This window comes from Bos indicus x Bos taurus, chromosome 24 (assembly GCF_003369695.1).
Source record: "Bos indicus x Bos taurus breed Angus x Brahman F1 hybrid chromosome 24, Bos_hybrid_MaternalHap_v2.0, whole genome shotgun sequence".
Classification (NCBI taxonomy): domain Eukaryota; kingdom Metazoa; phylum Chordata; class Mammalia; order Artiodactyla; family Bovidae; genus Bos; species Bos indicus x Bos taurus.
The window spans coordinates 53,136,902-53,164,817 of NC_040099.1; the positions used below are offsets into that span (position 1 = coordinate 53,136,902).

The 27,916-nt window shown below is 39.0% G+C and overlaps 1 protein-coding gene and 1 long non-coding RNA gene across 5 annotated transcripts in view; one reads left to right on the forward strand and one right to left on the reverse strand.

Moving 5' to 3' along the window:
* Nucleotides 1-27,916, forward strand: part of DCC (DCC netrin 1 receptor) — a 1,303,205-nt gene that overhangs the window by 1,262,991 nt on the left and 12,298 nt on the right. The window lies entirely within an intron of this gene.
* Nucleotides 20,204-27,916, reverse strand: part of LOC113882639 — a 145,084-nt gene continuing 137,371 nt past the window's right edge. For both annotated transcript variants that reach the window (XR_003508407.1, XR_003508406.1), the window contains one exon: nt 20,204-21,461. This is a non-coding gene — a long non-coding RNA (uncharacterized LOC113882639). The remainder of the gene's footprint in view (nt 21,462-27,916) is intronic.

Genomic DNA, 27,916 nt, shown 5'->3' on the forward strand with positions numbered 1-27,916 from the left:
TGTTTGCAAAGTTCATTAGTGATGATTACCAATAAGCACTTAACTATCACTTTACTGCCTCATTTAATCTTGACAAAAACAGAGAGTGAAGTATTATTTCTCCTAATTTATTCATGACAAATTTGGGGCTCAGAAACGATAAAATAATTCATTCAATATCACATTGTATTTAAATGGCAGGACAAGAATTTGAACCTAGGACTTTCTGAAACCAAAGCCTACTTTTCTGAACAACTGTATTATGATTCATATACATAAAGGGTCAATGATTATGTGAATAGTAGTATCACAAATAAGAAACATTCAACCTTCATACATGTACAGTTATTTTTCCAGAAGTTTCCTAGTGTTTTTCTCTGATCTTTATACCCATGATACGATAACGCATACTTTCACAGAGAAAAAGAAAACATAGACTTTGTTCATTTCCAGGTTCTCTATATAACATTTACATTTCTGTTGAGTTTTATTTTGTCACATTTTCAGTTTCCTTTCCAAAGAGGTATTGGTTACATTTCTTTCATACTTGAATTATCCCAACACATCCAACTGGAAAAAGTTTTATTTTTCACTGGAAGACTAAAATAAATACCTATATAGTTGTCAGAAACCCAAGATAATATGGGCTTATTTCTAAGCCCAGTACAAGATATCCTATAACCTATTTTTTAGAAGTAGGTTCTAATCATTTTATAGACATGAAATATTCAGAAACCATGCTGCAGAATATGCTGAATATGGAAGAATTTATGAAACACTGCATAGAAACATATTTTGTCATAAATAATTCCCCACATATGGGCTTGAAGAGAACTTATTTTGGCCCAGCATGACAAGGATTAGTCAGAAATTTTTCATTGACATTTAGTTACACTGCAAATAAAGAATATAATCTCAATTAACTAGTATCTTTGGGGAATGGACTGTTCTCAGGAAATTGCATTTCTGGATAGCTCAGGGTAAAATAGAAATCATTTTATAACATATAAATGTTTATCAGTTGCCATTTCTATATTAGCTCTAAACTTATGGCTGAAGAGAATGCCATTTTGCACGTGCTTTGTCCTTAAATCCCATACCATCTTTCTAAAGTAGACCATGTCAATTTATATGGGATGAACCCAGAGTACAGAATAATTGAATAACATCTCCAAGGTCACAGTTAATAAAGGGCAAGGATAGGATATAAGTCGGTTTCTGCGTGACTGTAATACTTATTCTCTTTCACCAATTGCAAAAGTATAGCAGAAGAAAGACAAGAGTAAGTAAAGGCCCAGAGATAGAAAAGTACAAGACATTTTCAGAGTCTGCAGGTCAAGCATTCTTGCTGCAGAAGATGATTCGTAGTGCAGTTATGAGATAATAAGCTGGAAAAGGGCAGGGTATTGTGATTGAAAATAGAGCAGAGCTTTGGGGAGGATCAAAGGATAAACTGAGACAGAGACAGAAAGCATGTGAGGGAGATTGACAGCCGTGAGAATGGATGGAAGAGACAGTTGCAAGAGTGATCTTCCCAAAGAAGAGACAGGTGACTGAGTGAATAACTGGATGTGGAGGAGGAGGCAGAAGGTGAGGTCCAAAGGACTCTCGTTGTAATCCTTTGTCTTTGGGAACATGGTGAGAAACAGGGAAGTGAACTGAGAGATTCCTCCTTGAGAGTAGTAGCGGGGGAGTAGGAAAGAGTGAAGTCGGTTCAGTTTGGGGTTAGCAGGTGCAAACTATTATATATAAGATAGATAAACAAGTCCTACCGTATAGCACTGGGAACTGTATTCAAAACCCCATGATAAGCCATAATGGAAAAGAATGGAAAAGAATATAAAAATGTATTGTTGTATAACTGAATCACTTTGTTGTACAGCAGAAACTAACACAGCATTGTAAATCAACTATACCTTGATTTAAAAAGAAAAAAAAAAAAAGTGAAGTATGTTGAGCATAAAGAGGCAGTGGGACATCCAAGTGGAAATACGTAGTGTCTGGATATGGCAGAGTGCTTACAATTCAAGAGGGAAGTCATACGGAAGAACAGGCTGGGGAATCATTCTCTGAGAGGTAAGAGTTTCAGCATATAGTAGACAGAATTAGATAACTACTCCCTGGGCAAGAATTTGAAAGAAAAAAAAAAAACTGTGAAAGTTGTACCATGAGGTAAATCTACATTTTATGAAGGAATAAAGAAGAGGTCCCAGAAGTATTTTTCAGAAGCCAGGAAGGGAGTGTATTTCAAGGAAAATATAGTTTTAAGTACAATAGTTCTTTGATTCAAAGTTACCATAGAATTATTTTTCCTCTAAATGCTTTTGTTTGCTTTTTTAAGCTAATTGTTATTGAAGAATAGTTGCTTGATAATGTTTTATTAGTTTCTACTGTACAGCAAAATGAATCACCGCGCATCTTTTGGACTTTCTTCCCATTCAGGTCAGGGCGGTGCATTAAGTGGAGTTCCTGCGCCATCCAGTGTTCTCAGGAGTCATCTATTTTATACATAGTATCAATAATGTATATGTGTCAATTCCAATCTCCCAATTCTTCCTACCCCCACCATTTCCCCTTTGGTGTCCACATATCTGTTCTCTCCATCTGTGTCTCTATTTCTGCTTTGCACATAAGATCATCTATATATTTTCCTAGATTCCACATGTTATGTGTTAATCTGATATTTGTTTTGTTATAAAAATATCAAATGCCCAGGAAAGCTATGAACTCCCATCTACCCACCACCAAGATTCTACAGTTAACTTTTTGCTTATTTTCTTTGCCACATATTTATTTCTCTAGCCATCCACATTACTTTTTTTTTTTTTTTGCATTTCAAAAGAAATCGTAGACATTAGTTCACTATAACCCACAACACTTCAGCACATATTTAAGATAGCGTTGCCTAGGGAGTGCGCCACTGATTTAGTTGTATACTTTTAGAGGGGAAAATAAAAACTATAATAATTGTACAAAATCACTTGGAAGAAACATTCTGATTTCAGGGAAATTGCTGTGAGCCTTAGAACTGAGGAAATGTAATACTAACAAATCCCATGGAAACGTTTAGAGGGCACATACTCATTAGACTGAAACATTATGAGGGTGTTTATGACCTTGAAAGCTGACATTTCTATAAATTAGCGAGGGCAAAAGCCAGGTGACCAGAGAGCCATGGGGAGTAGGTAAATAGATGATGTGCAACGGTAGACAAGCCCTGGAAGTATGATCGCAAGCGCGGGAAAGCAGTCAGTCAGCGGGGAAAATGGCAGTGTTCACGTAAGGTGCTGTCCTCAGAGCAGACGTGGTCTCTGGGGCGGACGCGGTGATGTGAGCTAACTCTTAAGACACTTGAGAAGGTTTTTAAAATGTGTGGCCATGCTCCATTGACTAATTTTCTTTAAGCCTTCTTTTTGTTTTTGTTTTTGTTTTTAATATTCTATTTGAGTATAGTGGCTTTACAATATGTTAGTTTCTGCTGTACAGAAAGTGAATCAGCTATACACATACATATATGTGTGTGCTCAGTCATGACCAACTCTGTGTGACCCCATGGACCGTAAACCACCAGGTTCCCACATCCATGGAATTCTCCAGGCAAGAATACTGGAGTGGGTTGCCATTTCCTTCTCCAAAGGGATTTTCCCAACCCAGGGATTGAACCCAAGTCTCCTGCATTGCAGGGATTCTTTACCCTCTGAGCCACCAGGGAAGCCCAGATTCTCATTAATTAGCTATTTTATACAAGAAGTACAAAACAAATATATCAATACCAAGGGGAAGGGGAGTGGGCAGAAGTGGGAGACTGAGATGGACATATAGACATTATTGATTCTATGTATAAAATAGATCTAGTGAGAATCTTCTATATTTTACACGTTAGTTTACTCATTAGTTATCTATTTTATACATAGAATCAATAATGTCTATACGTCCATCTCAATCTCCCACTTCCACCCACTCCCCTCCCCTTGGTATCCATATGTGCATTCTCTATGTCTGTGCCTCTATTTCTGCTTTGTTAATAAGATTGTCTATGGTAATTTTTTCAGATTCCAAATATATGCATTAATATATGATATTTGTGTTTCCCTTTCTGACTTAATTTACTCTGTATGACAGTCTCTAGGTCCATCCATGTCTCTACCCAGTTTTATTGACTCAATTTGATTCCTTTTTATGACTGAGTAATATTCCATTGTGTATGTGTGCCACATCCTCTTTATCCATTCCCCTGCTGATGGACGTTTAGGTTGCTTCCATGTCTTAGCTATTGTAAATAGTGCTGCACTGAATATCGGGGTGCATGTGTCTTTTTCAATTATAGTTTTCTCTGGTATATGCCCAGAGATGGGATTGCTGGGTCATGTGACAGTTTTATTTTTAGATTTTTAAGGCGCCTCCATACTGTCCTCCGTAGCAGCTGTGTCAATTTACATTCCCACCAGTAGTGCAAGCGGGTCCCCTTTTCTCCACACCCTCTCCAGAATGTATTGCTTGTAGACTTTTTGATGGTCATTCTGACCAGTGTGAGGTGGTATCCAATTGTTTTGATTTGCCTTTCTCTACTAATCAGCAATGTTGAGCATCTTTTCATATATGTTTGTTGGCCATCTATATGTCTTCTTTGGAGAAATATCTGTTTAGGTCTTCCACTCATTTTTAATTGGGCTTTTTTAATATTGAGTTCTTGAAGCTTTTATAATATTCTTGTGCCTTGAAAATACTAATCATGTTGTGTTCTGGTCAGTCTGAGAGACATACATGTAATAGTTGGAAAATATTGGGTTACGATAGTTATGTACTAAGTCTCGAATATAATCTGAAAGTTATATTTATGGCCATAATGATGATATCCATATGGATGTGTGTATATTTCAGTATGTGTGTGCATGCATATAATTTGATGACTTCTATTAAAGATGAAGTCAGACTAAAAAATCAATTATTTCAGGATATTACTATATCTGTTTTAGAGTAATAAGATTTTACTATAAAAACAGAATCCTCTGTGGCAATCAAATCGTTTTCACAAAGAGAAATATTTTCAATATTTACAAAGTAAACTGATTTTTGAAAAGTGAAAATTATTACACTTACACATCATATGAAATATTTACCAGGATTGTAATTGCTGCATACTAATGTGGATGAATTTGGACTGTGATGACATTCTACACAAAGTACATAATTACAAATGTTGTACAAGACTGATGTTGGATTTCTGTAGCATTTCTCCTTTTTTCTGATGTTTTCATGAAAGATGAAAACAGTATGCAGTGTCGTTTGTTTCCTTATGAATTGAGAGTTGTTTCTCTGAAGTTTGATCACTAGGATATCATCAAAAATGAGATAATAAAGGAGGGATTTTTAAATCTATTTTTCATGAAAAACAGAATTGACAGTTTTCTTCCTTGGAGTACAAAACAGCTGAATTGCAGTAACTATAAATAAACAGCTCAAACTTGTTGCTTCTTGAGGCAATCTGGGTAAGAAAATTTAGAAAATTAAATTATAGATTTGGACAGAGGATACAAAGTTCCAGACTATTTAGAAATGATCTGGAATAGCCATGAAATTAACTGAGAAGCCTCTTGACTTTGATATTGTCTGCAAAAGGACACAGGAAACCAAAGTAGACCTTTTTAAGTGAGTAATGGAAGCAATATTGAATCAGCATTTTTACCTTCAGTTGTGGGATCCTGCAAGTAAGTAACACAGAGGTTTAAAGTTTGTCGTTTTCAGTTTATTTTGGTATTTTATTAATTTATGGTCTAGGAACCTCAGAGAAGGATCAGGAGAAGAGAGGAGAGGTAGAACTGTTCTGGTAAATTCATTTCTCATGATCATTGATGACTTTCCTAGAACCTATTTCATAGAGTTTCTAAACCAAGAGGCAAGGAACAAGTAGAATCGTAAGTTCAGTATCTTTGCTTCCTCATGTGCCTGTTGTTGCTTTGGTCTGCCTCAGTCTTGTTTCCAGGAATGAATTCCACAAAGTATGATGTCAGCTCTGTTCTGCATAAATCAGGCACTGATGTTAACTCCTAAGACAAAAGGACATATTAGACGGAGGTTTTGTCCCTCAGGGCTTCTTGGCCATCCTACGCTTAGTCATTACTTCCCAACATAGACTTTATAGAATGACTCATTCTCAGTTCCAGCTCCTTTAAATCCTCTGTAAGGCTCTCCCTTATCTGTTATAAAATGCAAAATAAACACCTCTCTTGTATAAAGGATTTTTATGGATTCTAAGCTATCTGGGACAATATTTAATTCATCTTTCCAAGACAGGTTTTCACTTTCTCCCCTCCAGGATTTTGGAAACTTGACTATTTTCTTCAATTATTGCTGGGTAGGTTCTGATGTGCCCAAGATTCCAGCTTGCAAAGGTATGAAGGTACAATAGACCACAAATATCTAGAACTAGGAAAGGGTATATCTTTATAATTGAAGCAACTAGAACTTGGTATTTCCTCAAGGGAAGAATTGAACTACTTTTGGATTATTATGTAGTTGTTCAAAGGGACCCCAGCCTCTGGAATCTAATGCCTAATGATCTGAAGCAGAGCTGCTATAATAATAATAGAAAGAAAGTTCACAATAAATGTAATGCTCTCGAATCATCCCCAAACCATCCCCCCCAACCCCGGTCCGTGGAAAAATTGTCTTCCATGAAGCTGGTCCCTGGTGCCAAAAATGTTGGTCTAGAGGAAAAAGGGAGATGGAAAAAATATCAATATCAGATTTGAGAGGTATCTCAGAAACCACAAACATCTCCCCTGCTGCCGCTGCCAAGCCGCTGCAGTCGTGTCCGACTCTGTGCAACCCCATAGACGGCAGCCCACCAGGCTCCTCCATCCCTGGGATTCTCCAGGCAACAATACTAGAGTGGGTTGCCATTTCCTTCTCCAATGCATGCATGCATGCTAAGTCGCTGCAGTCATGTCCGACTCTGTGCGACCCCATGGACAGCAGCGCACCAGGCTCCTCTGTCCATAGGCTTCTCCAGGCAAGAGTAGTGGAGTGGGTTGCCATGTCCTTCTCCAACATCTCCCCTGCTCAGTTGCAATGATGACAGAAAACTTATTAGTAGAAAAGAATCTCTTATATGGTTCTTTTTGTGATTTACCTTTAAAATGTAATCAAGCCCAAGAGAAAGACAATAATGTTAATAGTTTGTCACTGGTTGAATTATTGGGTCATTTTCTATCATGTGTCAGGATGCAGAGCTGTATGATGGCTCTTGGTATCTCACATTGGATGTGCACAGAAAGAAGAGTAAGGGGGCCATGTGTGGGGAGAACTATCCGGAAAGAAAGGAGTACAAAAGAGAAAAGAAATTTGAAGACACTCTTTACCCTCAGCATTACTCAAACAAAGACAAACCATACCAACCATGTACTATATTTTTCCTTTAATTTTATTGTATTAAATAGTTATTTAAAATCTTGTTTCCAGTGCATAGCCAAGTAATTCAGATTATATAATTATATGTATATATAATTATATATATATATATATATAAAATATACACATACATATATAATACTTCAGATTTTTAACCTTACACATTGCAAAATATTGAGTATTCTCATTGCATTGTCATAGGTCCTGTTGCTTCTCTCTTTTACGTGTATAGAACCATGTATTTGTTAATTCCATATGCCTACTTTGTCCCTCCAGCCCATCTTTCCCCTTTGGTAAATTTGTTTTCTATGTCTGTGGGTATATTTCTGTTTTGTCTGTAAGTTCATTTGTATTTGTTTTTACTTTCCACATATAAATGATATCATATGATATCTTTCTCTGTGGGCTTACTTCGCTTAGTATGAGAACCTCTAGGCCTCTGTTGCTGCAAATGGCATTAATCCATTCTTCTGGGGGCTGAGTCATACTCCATTGTGTGTGTACCACAGCTTTAACAACTCCTCTGTCAATGGATGTGTAGGTTGTGTGCATGACTTGGCTGTTGTAAATAGTGCTATGAATATTGGGGTACATGTATCTTTTTGAATCGTGGTTTTCTCCAAACATATACCGAGGAGTGGGATTGCTGGATAATATGGTAGCTCTATTTTTAACTTTTTAAGCAAACTCCATACTGTTCTCCATACTGACTGTTTCACTTTACATTCCTGTCAACAGTGTTGAAGAATTCCTTTTTCGTCACACCCTTTCCAGCATTTATTATTTGTAGACTTTTTGATCATGGCCATTCTGAGGTAAGATGGCCATTCTATCTAAGATTAAATGATACCTCATTGTAGTTTTGATATGAATTTCTCTAATAATTAACAATATGGAGCTTCTTTTCATGTTCCTTTGGCCATCTATATATCTTCTGTGGAGAAATGTCTATTTAAACCTTCTGCTCATTTTTTTGACTGGATTGTTTTTTTATATTGAGTTGTTTATATATTTTGGAGTTTAATTATTTGACAGTCACATTGTTTGCAAAGATTTTCTCCAGTTCTGGTTGTTGTTTTGTTTTGTGTGCGGTTTTCTTTGCTATGCATACGTTTTAAAGGTTACTTGGGTGCCATTTATTTTTGCTTTTGTTTTCATTACTCTAGAAGACAGATCCAAAATGATATTGCTGCAATTTATGTCCAAGAATATTCTGCCTATGTTTTCCTCTAGGAGTTTTATGGTATATGATCTTACATTTACATATTTGATCCATTTTGAGTTTCTTTTCGGACGTGGTGTTGGAGACTGTTCTCATTTCATTCTTTTACATGTAGCTGTCCTGTTTTCTCAGCACCGCTTATTGAAGAGACTTTTTTTCTCCATTGTATATTTTTGCCTCCTTTGAGTAGACAAATTGACCACAAGTATGTGAATTTATTTCTGGGCTTTCTAAACTCTTCCATTTACCTCTGTGTCTGTTTTTGTGCCAGCATCATACTGTTTTGATGACTAGCTTTCTAATATAGTCTGAAATTTGGGGAAAAAAGTCCTCCAGTACTATTAATCTTTAGCAAGATTGTTTTGGCTATTTAGAGTCTATCGAATTTTCATACAAATTTTAAAATAATTTGTTCTAGATCTGTGAAAAATTCCCTTGATAATTTGATAAGGATTGCATTGACTCTGTAGATGGCCTTGGGTTTTGTGGTCCTTTTAACAAAATTGATTCCTCTACTCCAGAAAGATGGTATATCTTAACATCTGATTTTGCCATCTTTAATTTCCTTCATTAATGTCTCATAGTTTTCTAAGTATAGCTTTTTGCCTCCTCAGGCAGGATAGCTAGTTATTGTAGTCTTTTTGATGCAATGGTAAATGGGATTGTTTCCTTAATTTCTCTTTCTGATCTTTTGTTCATAGTGTTTAGAAATGCACCAGATTTGTATGTATTAATTTTCCATCCTGCAAGTTCACCAAATTCATTGATGAGCTCTGGTAGTTTTCTAGTGGCATCTTTAGGATTTTTTATATGTAGTATCATGTCATCTGCAAACAATGACTATTCTCTTTACTTTTCCTATTTGGATTCCTTTTTTTCCCATTTTCTCTAGGACTTCCAAAACGATGTTAATAAAGGTGGCGAAATGCACATCCTCATGTTGTTTCTGATCTTAGAGAAAATGCTTTCAAGCCTTTCACTGCTGACTATGATCTTAGCTGTAGTTTTGTCATCTATGGCCTTTATTATGTTGAGTCCGGTTCCCTCTATGCCCAATTTCTGGCAAGTCTTTATTGTAGATATTAAATTTTATCAAAAGCTTTTTCTGCATCTATTGATATGGTCATATGGTTTTTATTCCTCAGTTTGTTAATGCGGTGTATCACACAGATTCATTTGCAGATCCCTTCTTGGGTGAATCCTAGATGGGACTCTGTACTTCCTGGACTTGGGTGATTGTTTTTCTTTCCCATGTTAACTTTAAGCTATTATTTGTTCAAATATTTTCTCAGGCCTTTTCCTCTCTCTCCTTCTGGGACTCCTAAATGCGAGTGTTGGTGTCTTTGATGTGTCCCCAGACATTTCTTAAACTCTTTTTTTTGGATTCTTTTTTTTATTTCTGTTCCATAGCAGTGATTTCCACCACTCTGTCCTCCAGCTCACTGATCCATTTTTATGCATCCTTTATTCTACAATTGATTCTTTCCAGTGTATTTTTCATTTCAGTTATTGTATTCTTTAACTGCATTAGGCTGCCTTTTATATTTTCTAACTCTTTATTAAAAATTTTTTGTAACTTCCCACTCTGTGCACCCATACTTTCCCCAAGACTTTGGATCATGTTTACAATCATTACTCTGAATTATTTCTCAAGTAGATTGCCTGTCTCCATGTCACTCAGTTTTGCTTCTGGAGTTTTATCTTGTTCCTTCATCTAGAGTATATTTCTCTACCGTCTCATTTTATCTAAATTTCTATTTGTATGTATATGTATATCAAGGTAAGTTATGTTTCTCAACCTTGGAGAAGTGCCCTCTGCAGCGGATGTCCTGTATGCCCCAGCAGTACACTCACCTCTCATCACCCAAGGGCCAGAGACCGGCTGGTTCCAGGGTAGGTTCTGACCTGCGAGCTTGTGCAGGGTTCCTGGCAGGAAGGACTGTGCCTGCCCACTGGTGGGAGGAGCCAGTTCTTATCCCTCTGGTAGGCAGCCATGTCAAAGGGCGTGCCTAGAGGTGGGTGTGGGCTTAGTAAATCTTTAGGTAGCCTGATGCATAGGGATATGTTTCTACCCTGATGCTTGTTTGGATTGTGGTATCCCAGTGCTAGAGCCTGCAGCCTTTTGGGTGGGGCCAGGTCCTAGCACTTCTTACTCAAGCAAGACGTCTGCTACCAGCAGGAGTTCAGGTAGATGAACACTCCCTGGTATTTCCATCACTAGCTTTTATGACCTCAGAGAGAGCCACAGCCACCCCCTGCCTCCCCAGGAGATCCCCCAAAGGTCAGCAGGTAGGTCTTGCCCTGGCTCCTACGAAGTCACTGCTTTTGCCTTGGGTCCTGGTGAACATGAGACCTTGTGTGTGCCCTCCACAAATGGAGTTTCTCTTTCCCAAAGTCTGGTAGAGCTGCTGCAATCAAGCCCTGCTGCCCTTCAAAGCCAAATGCTCTGGGGCTCCTCCTCCCATTACCAGAACCTCCACCTGGGGCGGGAGGTTGGGGGGTGGTCTGTGCTGAGGCTGAGAACTCTCACTATTGTGAGAGAATTTCTGTTAATTATTCTCTGGTTTGTGGCTCACCCACCCAGGTAGGATTTGATGATATTGCTAGTGTGCCTCTCTTACTGTCTTGTTGGGTTTCCTCGTTATGTCTTTGGATGTAGAATATCTTCTTTGTTGAAGTGAAGTGTTAGTTGCTCAGTCGTGTCTGACTCTTTGCAACCCCATGGACTGTAGCTCTCCAGGCTCCTCTGTCCATGGGATTCTCCAGGCAAGAATACTGGAGTGGGTTGCCATTCCCTTCTCCAGGGGGATCTTCCCTGGGGTGAAGGCAAAAAGAGCAAGAGCTTGTTAATGTATTCTCTCTTCTGTCACCCACTACCACCATCCCACACAGTCACTGCTGTTTTCTCTCATTTTCTTCCATTCTCACTCTCTCCTTTCCAAAGCTAACAATGTCTTGCTTTCCGTCAAAGCCTACTTGGTAGAATTATATCTGTATTTTTTTTGTCTAAGAAAAAACATATACTTTAAAAAATAGTAGTCAAACCCCATTTACCAGCTGAATAGCTTTGAGCAAATTCCTTATCTTCTTTGAACTTTGACTTTTCTATCTTCATGACGTGAGCAGTAAGATGTTTTGAAGGGTTTATTTTAAAGAGCGTATTAGACAATTTAGGCAAAAAAAAGTTTTCTTGTAAGTTATGTGCCTTTGGGAGAGAAGATACCTAGGTTTTGCTCTTTTCCTCTTTGGGTTCCAGTTCATGGAAATAAAAGAGGAAAAAAATGCTGATAACCAAATGAGAATCAAGTATCCCAAAGAATCATGACCGTCTGGAATACGTGGGTGGAAGTAGCTGGGAGGCTTATTCTTCCTTGACTGCAGGACCGTTGGGATCACCAGCAGTGAACTAGAACAGAGAGACGGCTGTCTACCCTGCTAGAGGCTGACTGTGTCTTGTTTGCTTAACAAATGCAGCCTCTGGAAATTTTAGGGAGAGAAAGTTCAGGGTCCTCTATGCCAGGGGTCCCCAACCTCCAGGATCTAAAGTCTGATGATCTGAGGTCGAGCTGATGTAATAATAATATTAATAGAAATAAAGTGCATGATAAATGTACATGAAGAAAATAAAGAAAATCGCTCCATCGTGTCCAACTCTTTGCGATCCCATGGACTGTAGCTTATCAGGCTCCTCCGTCCATGGGATTCCCCAGGCAAGAGTACTGGAGTGAGTTGCCATTGCCTTCTCCAGAGGATCTTCCCGACACAGGGATCAAACCCAGGTCTCCTGCATTGTAGGCAAATGCTTTGCTGTCTGAGCCACCAGGGAAGTCCTAATGTCCATGAGTCATCCCAAACCATCCCCTCCCCACCCCAGACTGTGGAAAAATTGTTTTCCATGAAACCAGTCCCTGGTGCCAGAAAGGGTGGGGACTGCCTGTGTCCCAGCATACACAAGGTCTAAAAACTTGAATAGTGACCATTAGTTCATTAATTGTACCTTCCCACATTCCACAGAGTGGGGGCCCAATGAAAGTCAGCTTACTTGTTCCTAGAGTAGTTCCCCTTACTTCTTAATGGGGAGGAGTAAAGAACGGTAGTCAGGTTGGCAGAAGCCCCTCCTTAACACAGCCTCAATGTTTTATTTATCTTAGAGGAGGAACAGGCAGGTTGGAATAACACAAAGCTTCTATTCCCAGAAGTGGTACTTAAATGTTTATCCCCCTTTAAATGTAATACACATAGTAAACCAAATGTTTAAGATCGATGCCAAAATTTCACGTTTGAAATTTTATCCCTTCTGAAGAATGCCTGAAGCTATTGCATCTAGGTAAATACAGTTACTCTCTTTTCAGTATTTTGTGAACATGAAAAGGTAGGGAGTATTACACAAAGTTTTCGATTTACATATGTCGTATTTCTTCTATAACCTCAAAAACTCCTTGCATGTGAGAAGTGTGTACGTCTGTACGACACTTTTATATTCCCCCAAACAACCTGTGCACAGGGCAGTTACATTTTAGTGAGCACATGTTAGAATAACATTATGGTTCATGTGGAAACTAGACCAAGAGAAGCTCCTTTGTGTGTCCCGTATCACAGAAGAGGTGAGACAAAGTGGAGATAAGAACTCAGGCCTCTGCAAAGCTACCCATTTTAACCTTACTCGTAAGGGTGAAGGAGTGGAAAATGAGATAGGAAATAGGAGAATGTAAATAAGGATGTAAAAATTAATATTGAAATCAGAATCATGCTGCGCATCAGCCTCTGATTTGACCCAGCTGAGTCTGTACAGTTCACTCCTGCTGCAGCTTAGTCTAATGTTTCTCACCAAGAACTGTTTTACCCAGGAGAGCCCTCTGCAGGGAGGTGCTAACAGGAGTCTGCACCTGGCAGTCATACATTATGTACCTTATGAGCAAATGAAATGTTTAATAACTGCACTGTGAAAATAAAACTTAAAACAGTAAATTCCTGCTGAGGCGGCTCATCTCCACCTGATGTGCAGGCCCATCTCAAAACACCAGCATCCTTCACATTTCCCCCGACTCACTGGGTCGCTCTGGGGAGACCAGTATTAAAACCAAAGCTGTGCTCACTTAATTAGCTGTGTATCAGTGTAAATTCATTTATTTATCATATCAGCATCATGTGTTTCACCTAAGGGTCGCCTGAAACACTTCTCCAACAGGCACCCTGGGGAGGAGGGAAAACTACAGCTATTGCAGACTAAGCATCTGTAAATTTTAATTTTTCAATTAATCATGGGTCATTTAAACACATAGTAATTTGATATTGCTTATTTTAGGTTGAACTGTCTGATGTTAGTCTGAAATAAAAAAGCAAAACAACCATAATTATTGTTACGGTTTTTCATTAATAACTTTAAGAGAAAATGATAGAACATTTTTCTATAGAGAGAACCAATTTAAAATCCAATTATCATAACTCATGAGTTAATGATTCACTTGCTAGATATTTCTTTAGATTCATTTTTACCAGAGAATTATCTACACTTCCTAAATCTTAATAGCCAAAACATCCCCAAAAATGAAATATATAGGTAGAATACTTATAATACTTAGTAAAGTTAAGTAATAGGTAGAATAGCTTCCCTGGTGGTTCAGACAGTAAAGAATCTGCCTGCAACACAGGAGACCTGGATTCGATCCCTGGGTGGGGAAGATGCCCTGGAGAGGGAATAGCTACCCACTCCTATATTCCTGCCTGGAGAATTCCATGAACAGAGAAGCCTGGTGGGTTAAGCCCATGGGGTTGCAGAGAGTCAGACATGACTGAGTGACTAACACTTTCACTTCACAGAATATTTTCTCATATAATTTTTACAGCTAATAGCTAAAAGATAAAATTGTTTAACCTTTATAGAAATTAAAATGACCAAGACCAAAGAAATTAGGCTATGGGGTAAAAGTCACAAAACTACAAAGAATGGCTCTCCTAAGCCCCAGGCTGGGATTCTCCCTCGGTATTTGGGTATGTACTTGAGCACTCATTCTGTGCTTGGAATTCCTTGTGTAGTTAACACACATTTTACTATCACAGGGGAAAAATAATACAGGAAATCAGAAACCTTTTGTCCTGTTCTCCCTCCTCAGCTTTGCTCACCTTCAGCTCTGAAATGAACATGGGTTTTCTTTATCACATTCTCAAAAGCATTCTTCATTTTGGGGAGTGATCACAGAGCATCTTGACTGCCAGGCTAAAATTATATGAAATTAGCATCTGGGAGCCATGAAGAGAGTTCTTTGATTTTTCTTTATTATTATTTTTCAAAAAATTTATAAAATTTTTATACAATATTTAAAGGTTACTTTCCATTTACAGTTATTATAGAATATTGGCAATATTCCCCATATTGTAAAATACATCCTTGAGCCTGTCTTATGCCCAGTGGATTGTAGCTCCCATACCTCCACCCCTATACTGCCCCTCCCCACCTCTCCCCTCTGGTAAAACATTGTGTCTCTGAGTCTGCTTCTTTTCTAGTTGTACTCACTAGTGTGGTGACATTTTTATATTCCATATATAAGTGATGTCAAACAGTATTTGTCTACAATTTATTTCACTTAGCATATTGCCCTCCAAGTTTATCCGTGTGGCTGCAAATTTTATTCTTGTTTATGGCTGAGTAGTAATGTGTGTGTATGTGTGTGTGTGTGTGTATCTTCATCCATTCATCTGTGGATGACTTCCTTGGCAATTGTAAATAATGCCACTATGAACACTGGGGTGTACACATCTTTTTGAATTAGTCTTTTTTTCTGATATATATACCCAGAAATGTAATGGAATTCCTGGGTTATACAGTGGTTCAATTTTTAGTTTTTTGAGGAACCTCTCATACTGTTTTCCACAGTGGCTGCACCACCTTACATACTCACCCCAAAGTACAAGAGTTCCCTTTCCTCCATGTCCTCACCAACATTTGTTATTTGTATTATTTTTGATGATAGCCATTCCAACAAGTTTGAGATGTCATTTTATTGTGGTTTTGACTGCATTTCACTGATTATTAGCAATGTCAAGCGACTTTTCACATGGTTGTAGCCATCTGCATATCCTTTTTGGAAAAAAATGTCTATTCAGTTTTACTGACCATTTTTTAATCAAGTTGCTTTTGTGATGTTGAGTTTTAAAAACTGTTTGTATATGTTGGATATTGATCTATTATTGGTCATATCACTTACAAATATTTTCTGCCATTCGGTACCTTGCCTTTTCATTTTGTGGATGGTTTCCTTTGCTGTGCAAAAGCTTGTAAGTTTGATTAGGTCCCATTTGTTTATTTTTGCTTTTATATCATTTGATTTAGAAGATATAAAATATGGATTTAGGTCAAAGAGTGTTCTGCTTATGTTTTCCTCTAGGAGCTCTATGGTATACAGTTGTACATTTAGGTATTTAATCCAGTCTGAGTTTACTTTTGTATGTGGTGTTAGAGAATGTCTAATTTCACTCTTTTACATGTAGCTGTCCTGTTCTCCTAAAACCACTTATTGAAGAGACTGTATTTTCTCCATTGTATATTCTTGCCTATTTTGTTGTAGATTAATTGACCATAAGTGAGTGGCTTTGATTCCAGGCTGTCTGTCCTGTCCCATTGATCTGTGTCTCTGTGTCTGTTTTGAGTGTGTGTGTGTGTGTGTCTGCGCGCGCACACGCTCATGCCAGTACCATACTGTTTTGATGACTGTGGCTTTTTAATGTAGTCTGAAGTCAGAAATATAATTCCTCCAGCACTATTCTTCTTTCTCAAAATTGTTCTGGCCATTCAGAGTCTTTTGTGTTTCCATACAAATTTCAAAATTATTTGTTCCATTTTTGTGAAAAATACTGTTGGTAATTTGATAGGGATTGTATTGACTCTGCAGACTGCTGTAGGTAAAATGGTCATTTAATAGTTTTGATTCTTCTAATCCAAGAAAACAATATATCTTTTCACCTGATTGTGTTGTCTTCAATTTCTTTCTCATCAAAGTCTTACAGTTTTCAGAGCACAGGTTTTGAGCATTCTCAGGTAGGTTTACTCCTCGGTATTTTACTCTTTTAAATGCAATATTAAGTGTCACTATTTCTTTTATTTCTATTTCTGATACTTCATTGTTAGTGTATAGAAATGCAACAGATGTTTGCACACTAATTTTGTATCCTGCAAGTTTACTGAATTCATGGATGAGCTCTAGTAGTTTTTTGGTGATATCTTTAGGATTGTCTATGTACAGTACCTTGTCATCTCCAAACAGTGATGGTTTTACATCTTGGTTTGCAACTTGGGTTCCTTTTATTTCTTTGTACTCTCTGATTGCTGTGCTTGGACCTCCAAAACTACATTGAATACAAATGGCAAAAATGGGCATCCTTGTTGTTCTTGATCACAGAGGAAATACTTTCAGTGTTTCAATATTGAGTATGATTTTAGCTATGTGTTTGCCACGTATGATCTTTAGTATGGAGCGTTCTGCTCCCTCTGTGCTCTTTTTTCTGGAGAGTTTATTATAAAGGGATGTTGAACTTTTTGCAAAAGCTTTTTATACATCTGATGAGACGATCACATGATTTTTATTCTTCAATTGGTTAATGCAGTGTATCACACTGATTTACAGGTATTGAAAGATCGTTGCATTCCTGAGATAAATCCCACTTTAATCATGGTGTATGAGTCTTTTGGTAGAAAAGGAAGGGCCCAAATGAACTTTTTGGCCAGCACAATATATTGTTCAATTCTAATATTTTATTGAGGGTTTTTGCATCTGTGTTCATCAGTGATACTGGTCTATAACTTTCTTTTTTGTGACATATTTCCTGGTTTTGGTATCATAGTGATGCTGCTCCTAAGTCGCTTCAGTTGTGTCCGACTCTGTGCGACCCCACAGACGGCAGCCCACCAGACTCCCCCGTCCCTGGGATTCTCCAGGCAAGAACACTGGAGTGGGTTGCCATTTCCTTCTCCAATGCATGAAAGTGAAAGTGAAGTCACTCAGTCGTGTCTGACTCTTTGCGACCCCATGGACTGCAGCCCACCAGGCTCCTCTGTCCATGGAATTTTCCAGGCAAGAGTATTGGGGTGGGGTGCCACCGCCTTCTCCCATAGTGATGCTAGTCTTATAGAAAAAGTTCATAAGTATTGCTTCCTCTATAATTTTTTGAAATAGTTTCAGAAGGATGTGATAACTCTTACCTAAATGTTTGGTAGAGTTCACCTGTGAAGCCATCCGGTCTTGGACTTCAGTTTATCGGGAGTTTTTAATTACTAATAGGATTTTAGTACTTATATTTGCTCTGTTCATATTTTCTATTTCTTCCTCATTCCGTCTTGCAAGATTGTACCTTTATAAGAATTTGTTCATTTTATTGGCATTTAGTTGTTTCTGCTGAGAGGGCAATGGCACCCCACTCCAGTACTCTTGCCTGGAGAATCCCATGGATGGAGGAGCCTGATAGGCTACAGTCCATGGCATCACTAAGAGTTGGACACGACTGAGCGACTTCACTTTCACTTTTCACTTTCATGCACTGGAGAAGGAAATGGCAACCCACTCCAGTGTTCTTGCCTGGAGAATCCCAGGGATGGGGGAGCCTGGTGGGCTGCCGTCTGTGGGGTCGCACAGAGTCGGACACGAATGAAGCAACTTAGCAGCAGCAGCAGTTGTTTCTGTTAGTTTCTTAAGATCGTTTGTATTTCTGTGGTGTTAGTTGCAACTTTTTTTCATTTCCAATTTTATTGACTTGGGTTATCTCCCTTTTCTCTTGATATGTCTAATTTATCAAGTTTATTCTTCCAAAGAACCAACTCATTATTTTCATTGATTTTTTGGCCTACTGTGTTTTAAAGCCTATTTTATCTATCTCTGCTCTGATTTTTATGACTTATTTTCCTCTACTAACTTTGGACTTTGTTTGTTCTTTACCTAGTTCTTTAGGTGTCAGGTTAGGTTGTTTATATGAGACTTGTTTCCTGAGGTATTCTGTATCAGTATAAACTTCCCTCTGAGAACTGCTTTTGCTGCATTTCGTAGGTTTTGGATTGTTGTTTTCATTTCTCTCATCATTTTCATCTCCTCTTTGATTTCTTCAGTGGTCCATGGGTTGTCTAGTAGCATATTATTTTAGCCTCCACATGTTTATATTTTTGGCATTTTTCCTTGTAGTTGATTCCTAGTCTTATTATAGTTAGAAAAGACATTTGATAGAACAATTCAACTTTGTTAAATTTACTGAGGTTTGTTTTATATCCTGGCATGTGATTTATCCTGAATAATGTGTATTCTTCAGCTTTTGGATGGAATGTTCTATAAATATTAGTTAAGCCCATTTGGTTTAATGTGTTCAACTGTGTTTACATGTTGTTTTCCTGTGTGGATGATCAATCTGCCCATTGATATGATATTAAAGTCTCCTATTATTGTTACTATTAATCTTCTGTCTATTAATATTTGCCTCATATATTTTGGTGCTCATGTATTGGGTATACATATATTTACAACTGTTATATCACCTTCTTATACTGATTCCTTGATTATTATGTAGTGTATGTTTTTGTCTCTTGTAGCAGTCTTTAAAATCTATTTTATCTGATATAAATATTGCTACTTTTTCTTCTGATTTCCATTCGTGTGGAATACCCTTTTCCATCCCCGCAGTATGAATATGTCCCTGGATCTGAAGTGAGTGTCTTGTAGGCAGCATATATATGGGTCTTGTTTTCATATCCATTTAGCCAGTCTATGTCTTTTGGTTGGAACATTCAGACCATTTAAGGTAACTATCAATATGTATGTTCTTATTGCCGTTTTGTTATTTCGGATTTGTTTTTGTAGGTCTTTTTTATTCCCTTTCTTATTTTGCCCTCGATTATATGACTATCTTTAGCATTGTGTTTGGATTCCATTTTGCATGTAGTTCTAAATTTTTGGTTTGTGCTTACTATGAGGATTTTGTGTAGCAGTCTATGTGTAGATATAAATACATATATATGTGCTACAGTCCATGGGATCACAAAGAGTGGTACATGATTTAGCTACTTAACAACAATGTGTGTATGTATATATGTGTATTATGTGTGTGGTCTTCCCTGGTGGCTCAACAGTAAAGAATCTGCCTGCAATACAGGAGGTGTGGGTTTGATCCCTGGGTCCGGAAGATCCCCTGGAGGAGGAAATGGCAACCCACTCCAGTTTTCTTGCCTGGAGAATCCCATGGACAGAGGAGCCCGGTGGGCTACAGTCCACAGGGTCACAAAGAAAGAGTCAGACACGACTTACTGGCTAAACAACAACAATGTACGTGTATAAGTGTATTTGCTTGATCCCTTCATTTCAAATGTATTTTAAAAACCCTGCTTAGGTGTTCTCCTTCCCTGATAATTAATTTTTGATATCATATTTTACTTCAAATTGTTTTATGTATCCCTTAACCTCTTATTGTGGATATAGATGCTATCTTTGTCTTTTAATCTCCCTAGTAACTTTGTATGTGGATGATTTCCTGTCTTTACCAGTGAGCTTTTCTGTTTCATAATTTTCTTATTGCTAGTTGTGGGCTTTTCTTTTTTCACCTAGAGAAGTTCCTTTACAATTTGTTGTAAAGTTGGCTTAGTGGTGCTGGACTCTTGGTTGCAGGTTTTTGCTTTCCATTTGCTGCCTTTAATAGTCTCTTTTTGTCATTTAAAGTAGTATGTCTTGGTGTGTTCCTCTGAGTTACACACCAAAGTTGCTATGTGGGACTTTGTGCTTCTTGGACTTGGGTGACTCTTTCTTTTTCCACACTTGGGGATTTTTCAGCTTGCATTGGCCTGGATCCACAGGATCATAGTTTTCAGGGTAGGTCTGATGGAGCATATCTAGAAGCTAGTGCAGGCTTTCTGGAGGGCAGACCTGGTGCCTGCCCACAGAGAGAAGAGCTGGGTCTTGGCCCTCTGTTGTCCAGAGTCATGTCTAGGGCTTGTCGAGAGATGGCTGAGGGCTCAGGAAGATTTTAGACATTCTGTCTGTGATGTCACCCCACTCCGGTACTCTTGCCTGGAAAATCTCATGGACGGAGGAGCCTGGTAGGCTGCTGTCCATGGGGTCGCTAAGAGTCGGGCACGACTGAAGCGACTTAGCAGCAGTAGCAGTCTGCTGGTGAGTGGGGCTGTGTCCCCAGCCTGTTAGTTGTTTGGCATGAAATTTCTCAGCACTGGCATCTTCAGCTTTTGGATGGTGCTAAGTCTTGGGGCCAATGAGCCAAGATGCCAGGAGCAGTGTTCACATCATAGAATTTCCCCAAATATGGCTGTTACCAGTATCACGTATCCAGGGTGAGTGGCAGCCACCTCCCCAGGAGGCTTTCCAAGACCAGTAGGTAGGTCTGGCCCAGGCTCCTATGAAAGCCACTGCTTTGCACTGGGTATGTGTCAGATTTTGCATGTGCCCTATAAGAGTGAAGTCTCTATTTCCCCTGGCCTTCAAAGTCACATGCTTTGGGCGCTTATCTTCTTGATACAGGACTTCCAGGCTGGGGAGCCCAACCAGCGGCTTGGAATTCTCACTGTTGTGGGAGAACCTCTGCAGCACTGTTCTCCAGTGTGTGGGTTGCCTGCCCGAGGGTATGGGGTTTGATTATATCATGACTCTACCCGTCCTACCTGTCTCACTGTGGTTCTTCCTTTATGTCCAGTTGTGAAAAATCTTTTCTGGGAGGTTCTTTTTCATCAGTGGTGGTTCTGAAGATAGTTGTGACTTTGGTGTGCTCATGAGAGGAGGTGAGCTCCGGGTCTTTCTATCCGACCTCTTGGCTGCTGGCCCATTTTCTTTTCCTTCGATATATTACTCTGATAAGACTCAGAAAAACTTCACTGAAATTAAGAGAAATGTTATTAAATTTATGTTAAACTAATTATGAGCATAATTGCAGTTCTCCAAAGTGAATAAGTAAATATGAAGCAAAGTCTTCTCCCTAGATCTACAATAGGAAAATCTGTCAAAAATCCTATCATTTCTTGACACTGCAGAACAGGAGTTTAATACCCTGAAGTAAATGCTTTTTCTAATTGCTACTGTTTTCTCTAGTTCTCTGGGAGGGTATGATTGTCTTCCAGTGTGTCAGAACACCATCAGGCAAGGCAAAGGCTATCATGCCTTAAAATAACTCATCATATAGAAAGAGTACTGAAAGATGGGGGATCAGGCAAGACTGCAAGAACATAGTTGGCTTTTAAACTGGTGTATAAGCACAGTGTACCAAAACGCAGATAGCAACAGAGGAAGTGTGACAAAGCCCATCTGCAGTTTAAATGACTATGTTGAAAATACAGAAGGAAATGAGGATGAATGGACTTAGGATAAATCACCGAGCAACACCCACAGTCCATCAGCAGGTGAGAGGCTGCAAGATGGTTCCTAGAGTCCTGTTCAGATTGGACTGAGCTCTCAGACATCACCTACTAATCCAAACGCCGGGTGCCACTACTCCATCACTGTCTGTGCCACAAGACTGCTTGTTTTATAGGAAGAAGTTTGCTTGGTTTAAGTGGGATAGAAAATAGATTCAGAATGAAGCCTTTGGAAGAGCCACAGGTAAGGTCTCAAGCATGAAGTGATAAAGGCATGCCTCATAATTCTTCAGAAGAATAAAGATGCAGACTAGCAAATCAAGAGCCAGGAATACACAGTGAGGGAATAGGTGAAGAAAAGTTTCCAAGCCAAAACATTTGAGATTCAGAGTATAAAATACTGAATCTACCCAAATACAAGTGTATATAGCACAGGGACAGAGTTAATGCACATTCAAAAGCAAGTGTGTCCGCTATCCGTGGAAATCTATTCATGGAAATCTTTGCTTTAAACATTTGTTCCGCTTTACTAAAGGGCACTCTTAAGACCAAAGTTGTCTTATTGGCTGTTGATAAATCTCTCCTGGAAAATTTTTCTCATACTCTTTAATTCCCCATTCAGGAAAAAGAAAAAAATTAGGCCATATAATATGCCAGATAAAGTGCTAATACTGAACTCGAGAGACCCTTTAAATTCTTCTCTTGTACTGGAATGTTATTGAAATTAGATTCTACCTTGACCTCTTGATCTTCAGGGACCTCAGTGTTATCTTCAGCAAAATAATGGGAAGGGCACTAGTTGAACTCCAAGGGCCGTCGAGGTTCCAGCGTTCTAAACTTCTTTGCAAATGTGAATATTGCTTGAGAAAAGAGTGTCATATGAGGTTTAAACACTAGGCAATGTCTTTGATTCCTTTTGTAAAATGCACAGTGTCTTGCCTGTTATTCAACACTCAGCAGGTGTAAAACTGTTGCCTGGACACTAGAGATAATCAATTATTATAATTATCTTCTAATGAGTTTGAGCTATGGTACTCTTTAGGCATGTCTGCATCTTATTATAATAATACTAATGCTTCAGATGCACTATAATACATCGTTCAGTTCAGTCGCTCAGTCATGTCCGACTCTCTGCGTAGACCTGCCCAAATCATTAGAATCCCCGGCAGAAAATACTCCATTAGAATGTGTTTTAATAGTGAGAACTATAATTTCTCTGTGTAAAACTACCAAAAAAGTAGTTAAATAATTTTTATTCTTAAATATATTTCCCAGTATACAACAGGGACAGGCTTGATTCAATTTTCTGCATAATAGGTTAAACCTATACTATTTACTTCTTTTGTGTGTAACTCTCTTTGTATATATCTCTATGCTAAAGTGAATTGATTTGTGTTAATTCATGAATATATGTTGCATGTGTTAAGGGTTAAAATGTACACTTTTCAAAAAAATTACTTAAAAACTGAAATTTAGGCAGAGATCAATATGGGAGACTAGGATGTGGAGCTCACCTCTTCCTACAAATCCTTCAGAAATATATCTATATTTGGAACAATTCTAACAGAATACTTACTGAATGTTGGCAGAAGATCTCATACAACCAAAGCTACAAGAAAGAGATGACCATGTAACTGGATAGGATGAAGTGGGGAAAAAAGAAATGGCACCCCATACCTGGCAGGGAGTTATGAAATGGGAAACATTCCCTCACGCTAGGAATCTCCTTCTCTGGCTGGGAAGTCAGCTGGGACAGATTGGGAGGATCAGAGGAAAGGGCAGTAGCACAGAAGGTCCTTGCCACCTCACTGACTCCCCAGCCCCAGACACGTGTCTGCTGGGTGCCCAGTGCCTGGGTTCTGAAACTCAGACTTGAGCAGCCAGACCCAGGGAAAGGACTTGGTTTGGCTGCAGAGAGGCAGCCTGAAGGGCCTGGAGTGTGGTCTAGGCCACAACTGGAATGCAGTAGGATGGAGGCTGCGTCCTCCGTAAGAGCCGCATCGTCAACACGTGCCCAGTGGGAGGTTTGTGGGCCCATCGCAGCAGCCTCACTTCAGTGTGCTCACAGTGGGCGCAGCAGCCTCACTTCAGTGTGTTCACAGTGGGCGCTACTCCACTGCCACAAGCTCTGGGAACATGCAAGCACAGGTAGGTTGCCATCACGTGAATGACTACCGGGCGATTCCTGGTAATCCCACAGTGGGTGCTGGTGCACTACGCCAGCAAACTCACACTGGCAGCTCTGTGAGCACAGTGCTTGGGGGGACATCTGAGCTAATTACTTACTGTTGCGGAGGTTGATCCAAGGATGGTGCCAGCAAGAGTGTACTCTGTGGGTGCCTGCACTAGGTGGCAGGCGATGTCACAGAGTACATGTCCTTGGACAGTTCCCGGGAAGGAATACACACCTCCTTCCCAGTGGAGTGCTCTAGTCCTACTACTGATACCACTGGTTAAACTTGGGCCTGTGGGCTTCTATTCCAACAACTGGGGAGCAGACCCTGCCACTGAAAGGGCTGTGACAACCACAGAGCAAAGAGAAGGCCTCACCCCACATCCGCTGAAGGCTCTGGTCACAGCAACACACACTTTATCCAGGGCCAGCACAACCTAAAGAAAGAAATGGCAAGCATCCATACCAAAAACAGCCCTCTTGAGCCAAAAATATTGGACTCAGGCTATACAAGGGCACTCCCATATAAAAACAGCCCTTCAAAACCACAGTAGAAAACTGTTTATCCTAAATTAATAGAATCAGAGAAATATGAAATGAAAAAGCAGAGGAACCATTCCAATTAAAAAAAAAAAAAACCCACACAAGACAAATCCCCTGTTTTAAAATATGAAATAGACCTCTCCAGTCTACCAGGGAGAAGGCAATGGCACCCCACTCCAGCACTCTTGCCTGGAAAATCCCATGGACGGAGGAGCCTGGTGGGCCACAGTCCACAGGGTCGCTAAGAGTTGGACACGATTGAGCGACTTCACTTTCACTTTTCACTTTCATGCATTGGAAAAGGGAATGGCAACCCACTCCAGTGTTCTTGCCTGGAGAATCCCAGGGACGGGGAGCCTCATGGGCTGCTGTCTCTGGGGTCACACAGAGTCGGACACAACTGAAGCGACTTAGCAGCAGCAGTCTACCAGACTCTGAGTTCAAAAAGGAGGTAATAAAAATACTGAAGGAATTAAGAAGGACTATCAGTAGAAACGCAGATCACTGTAACAAGGATCTAGAAACCATAATGAGCCATTCAAAATTAGACAAGTCAATTACTGACGTGAAAACCAAGTTACAGGCAAAAAGTACCAAACTAAATAATGCAGAAGAATGAATAAGTGATTTTGAAGACAGAATAACAAATTATACAATCACAGCAGCAGACAGAAAGACAAACAAAAAGCAATGAAAGAGAGATCTGTGGGATAATATAAAGGGTGCCAATCTATCCATAAGTAGGGATTGCAGGAGGAAATGAGATCAAAATGTATTTAAAGAAATTATGGCTGAAAATTTCCCAGACCTTAAAGAAGGAAAAAAGATGCCCAGTTACAGAAGAACAGAGGGTCCACAATAAGATGAGCTTGAAGAGAGACCCACACTAAGACATATAATTAAAATGGAAAAAGTTAAAGCAAGAATCCTAAAGGCAGTGAGAGCAAAACAAATTACAGGTGAAGCCCCCCCCCATAAATATATCATCTGATTTATCTATACAAAGTTTATAGGCCAGAAAGAAGTGGCTAGATATACTCAAAGTCCTGAATGGGAAAAACCTGCAACCTAAAATACTTACCCAGCAAGATTAACATTTAGAATAAAAGGAAGGAGAGAGAGAAAATTTCTCAGACAAGCAAAAACCAAAGAATACATCAATACTGAGCATAGAGGGATGGTATGGGGAGGGAGGAGGGTTCAGGATGGGGAACACGTGTATACCTGTGGCGGATTCATGTTGATATATGGCAATAACCAATACAATATTGGTTATAAAATAAAAAATAAAATAGTGAAAGGTATTCTCTCTAAATAGAAAAGCAGCAAGAGTCTATAAGGAAGGGGAAGATTGCAATAGGAAAAGTAAACATATAAAAGGATTGTAGATCCCTTAAAGCCAATACATATATTTTAAAAGAAATTTTTAAAAAAATTGTGGAAGTGATTTTAACTACAAACATGCATGCTAATTCATTTCTATCATGTCCAGCTTAGTGCAACCATATGGACTTTAAATCTTTGGTAAACAAGATTTAAAGTGGCAACAAATACATACCCATAAATAATTACTTTAAATGCCGCAATCAAAAGATACAGAAGGGAAGACTGGACAATAAAACAAGAACCTACAATATGCTGCCTACAAGAGCCCCACTTTGAAGGTGAAGGACATACCTCTATGGAAAGTGAGGGAGGGAAAAAGACATTTCATTCAAATAGAAATGACAAGAAACCAGGAGTAGGAAGACTCATATGGGACAACAGGGACCTTAAAAACAAAGCCCATAAAGGTAAAGAAGGGCATTATATACTGTTAAAAGGATCAATATACATGCACCCAGTATTGGAGCACCTAAATATGTAAAACAAATACTAGCAGATACACAAGGAGAAACTGATGGTTATACAATAAAAGCAGGAGACTTTAATGCCCCACTGGCATCAATGGACAGGACTCCAGGAAGAGAATCTGTAAGGCAACAGAGATCCGGTACAACAAAACAGTGGTGTATAACCGGGAAGTTTAGAACAGAGAGTGGAAGTCACTCAGTTGTGACCGACTCTTGTGACCCCATGGACTATATAGTCTATGGAATTCTCCAGGCCAGAATACTGGAGTGGGTAGCCTTTCCCTTCTCCAGGGCATCTTCCCAACCCAGGTATCGATCCCAGGTCTCCTGCACTGCAGGCAGATTTTTTACCAGCTCAGCCACAAGGAAATCCCAAGAATACTGGAGTGGGTAGCCTATCCCTTCTCCAGTGGATCTTCCTGACACAGGAATCAAACCAGGGTCTCCTGCATTGCAGGCAGATTCTTTACCAACTGAGCTATGAGGGGAAGCCCTTAGAACAGTAAATCCCTCCATAAAAGAAAACACAGTCTTCCCAAACACACATGGAATGTTCTCTAGGATAGACCACATAGGACACAAAACAAGTCTCAACAGATTTTAAGAGGATGGATATTATTTCAAGCATCTTCTCTGACCACTGTGGCATGAAATTAGAAATGAGAAACAAGAATAGATGGAGACCAACAACATGCTACTAAGAAACCAATGAGCCAAGGATGAAATCAAAGAGAAAATTTTACAAATACTTAAAGACAAATGACAATAAAAACACAACCATACAAAAATCTATGGGATATAGCAAATGCAGTCTTAAGGGTAAAGTTTATAGCAAATACAGCTTCCTCAAAAAACAACCCTGACCTACCACCTAACAGAATTAGAACAACCACAAAACACAAAACCTAAAGTCGACAGAAGGAAGGAAATAATAAATATGAGAGAGGAACTTGAGATTTAAAAACAGAGAAGTTAATGAAACCAAAAGCTGGTTTTGTTGAAAGAATAAACAAAATTGACAAACCTTTGGCCACGCTTACCAAAAATAAATGAGAAGACCAAATAAATGAAATAAGAAATGAAAAGGGAGACATAAAAAGTTATACCATATAAATAAAAATTAATCATTAGGGGATACTATAAACAACTCTACGCCACCAAACTGGACAACCTAGAAGAGACAGAAAAGTTTCTAGAAACATACAGCCCACTAAAACTGAATCAAGAAGAAATAAATAATTTGAACAGACTGATCACTAGAAGTGAAACAACCTATAATTTAAAAAAACTCCATGCAAACAGAAGCCCAGGCCTAGATGGTTTCACTGGGGAATTCTACTAAATAAACATTTAAAAAAGAACTTACGCTGGTTTCTCTCAAACTCTTCCAAGGGTCTGAAGAAAAAGGA